Source organism: Halichoerus grypus, chromosome 13 (genome assembly GCF_964656455.1).
Source record: "Halichoerus grypus chromosome 13, mHalGry1.hap1.1, whole genome shotgun sequence".
NCBI classification, from domain to species: domain Eukaryota; kingdom Metazoa; phylum Chordata; class Mammalia; order Carnivora; family Phocidae; genus Halichoerus; species Halichoerus grypus.
Window position 1 is genome coordinate 51658216 of NC_135724.1, and position 3108 is coordinate 51661323.

General features: G+C 44.4%; 1 pseudogene; it reads right to left on the reverse strand.

Moving 5' to 3' along the window:
* Window positions 1-456: 456 nt before the first annotated feature.
* On the reverse strand, window positions 457-1538 carry LOC118555313 (actin, cytoplasmic 1 pseudogene; annotated as a pseudogene).
* Window positions 1539-3108: the final 1570 nt, after the last annotated feature.

Consider the following 3108-nt stretch of genomic DNA (forward strand, 5'->3'; position numbering starts at 1 on the left):
TGCCAACCCTATAAGACTAGCAAGACAGAAATAACAAGTGGTCCAAGAACTCTTGCCAGCCTCTAGAGAAATCCTGGAATAGTCAGTTCTTACACATTAATACTCTGCACATATCAAGAAATTGATGGTCTTGCAAATTCTCACCAAGCCAATGGATTTCTCTTCTATAAACCGTTCTTTCACCTTAGTTAGAAAGTGACTAAGCCACATGTACTAAGGATTTAAATCAAAGATATATGCAGGGTTTTAAACACATACAAGGGAACACTTAACTTGAATACAACATCAAAGTCAGCAGCAAAGTGTACAATCCAGTGCTAATAATAGATACAACCTTCAATGACAACTTTCTTTCAAAGGTTTATTCCAGTTTCATGAGGCCAGCAGGAGGGGAGGCAAACGTATACTTCTGAGTCACCTCATGCAGCAAATGCAGTGAATCTTCTTGCAGACCATTTAGAAACATCTGCAGTGAATGATGGAGGGGCCTGACTTGTCCTTCTTCTGCTTGCTGATCCACATCTGCTGAAAGGTGGACAGTGAGGCCAGGATGGAGTCTCTAATCCACACTAAGTATTTACTTTCAGGAAGAATGATGATCTTGACCTTCATTGTGCTGCGAGCCAGGGCAGTAATCTATTTCTGCATCTTATTGGCAATGTCAGAGTACATGATGGTCCCACCAGACACACCATGTTGACATACAGGTCCTTCTAAATGTCAACATCACACTTCATGATGGAGTTGAAGGTAATCTCATGGATATGGTCTCACAGGGCTCAATACCCAGGAAGGAGAAATGAAAGAGCTTCTCTGGATACCAGAGCCACTCATTGCTCATGTGATCACCTGGCTATCTGGATGCTCATAATTCTCCTGGTAGGAGGAGGACAAAGTGGTGGCCATCTCCTGCTGCAAGTCCAGGGTGACACAGCAGAGTTCTTCTTGATTTTTGCTCAGTGGTGGAGGTGAAGCTGTAGCCATGCTCCATGAGGAGCTTCATGAGGAAGTCAGCCAGGTCCCAGCCAGCAAAGTCCAGACCCAGGATGACTGAGGTTGGGTGTAGCCCTAGTAGATCCCTAGGGCCCATGACAATACCAGAGGTGTGAGCAGACACATAAAGGGATAGCACAGCCTGGATGGCCATGCACATGACCCAGGTGTTGAAGGTCTCAAACGTGATCATAGTCATCTTCTGTCGGTTGCTCTTGAGGTTCAGGAGTGCCTCAGTCAGCAGTCCCAGGTGCTCCTCCAGAGCAACATGTAGCTCATTATAGAAGGTGTGGAGCCAGGTTTTCCCCAATTCAGTTGGTGATGATGCCGCGCTCCATGTGGTACTTCATGGTCAGGGTGCAGCAATTGCTCTGGGCCTTGTCACCCATGTAGCTGTCCTTCTGCCTCATGCTCACCATGACGCCCTGGTGTTGGGTGCCTGACAATAAATGGGAACACGTCTAGGGGTCATCATCCCCAGCAAAGCCAACTTTACGCATGTCAAAGCCATTGTCAATGGCTAGTGTGGTGATTTCTTCCTGCATTGCGATCTGCGGAGGCTGGGAGCAGAAGAGCCAGGAGGCTGAGACACAGGAACACGTGGAGTGCAGGCTGGCTGCAGCAAGTGACATCACAAGTCTGTGTATGTTATCATTGTCTACAGTTTCAGTTGGTGACTTCTCTTTGTTCTAAGCATTGTTTAAAATAGTTTTAAATTTCCACATAGAAGAAGTTTTGTCCTTCAGATTTTTATTAAATTCTAGTTATATTGTGTTGTAATTAGAGAATACTGTCTTTACTGTTTACTGTTCGGACTTTGCTGCGGCTTTTCTTTGTGGCCTAATAGTTTTTGTGAGTATTCATGGGCAATTGAAAGAGAAGCGTATTCCCTTTTTAGGATATTTAATTGGACATATTATCAATCAGATCTACCTTATCAACTATATAACTAAGGTTTCCATAATTATTTTTTATTTATTTGAGAAACAGAAAGACTAAGTAATTTTATCAAGTTCTTGTTAGTAAATGGTAATGTTCTTTAGGGAAGGGCAAAACTGAATTGAGGCAGTTTGACTTCAGAACCTCAACTCTTAATTATATCATGCTGACTTGTGTGGGTGTTCATTAGATTTTTCTCTGTGTGGCATCACTGGGGTGTCAAGGCATTCAGTAGGAGGAAGAGAGATCTCCCAGGGGAAATCAATAAAAAGGATTGTGAGGACATGGGAGTTTGTGAAGCAATTTAGCAAGGTATCCAGGAAGTCAGGTAATTCTCTGAGGAGCTCAGGAATTGTGCAAAATATAACACAACTAGAGAGAAAGGATCTGTAAATTAATGGAATATTGGTCAGTGAAGTTGCCAAGGGTGCCATACTTAGCAAGGTTGCAGTGTGGTGGGGCAGGGGAGATGCAGTTAAATTGGGGATTGTAAATGGCTAATGTCAAGCAACAGAGTGATTAGGGACAAAGCTCCACCAACAATCTGTAAGAGGGTTATGATAGTGAGATAGTCACCCCTTACAGACCTCTCAACCTCTGACTGGGGAGGAAGATAGGAGCTCTGAAGCAGGAGACTCCACCCACCAGACAACTGCAAGGGTAAGATACAAACGGGGAAGGCCCCTGAGTTGTTTGCCTGTGAAGGGGAGGTGACAGCTCCACTGTGGTGGAGGATAGGGTAATGAGTAGCTCTCTACTGGCAAGACTTTCAACTCCTAAGAAAGGAGAAAGACATGTGCTGAGGAAGCTAGTTTGTTCACTAGCAGAAATGAGCTCACCTTAGGGAAGTCCTTTGGTATTACGCCTAAAAGAGGACACAAACCAGAGCAGTATAGTTACAAGGAAAAATTACTCCCTGCTTATCTTTAGGCCTCAGAAGTAGAAAGAATATTTGTTCTCGGGGCGCCTGGGTGGCTCAGTCAGTTAAGCATCTGCCTTCAGCTCAGGTCATGATCCCAGGGTTCTGGGATCAAGACCCACGTCGGGCTCACTGCTCAGGGGGAATCCTGCTTCTCCCTCTCCCTCTGCCTGCTGCTCCCCTTGCTTGTGCTCTCTCCCTCTTAGATAAATAAATAAAATTTTTAAAAGATTTTATTTATTTTTTTGACAGAGAGA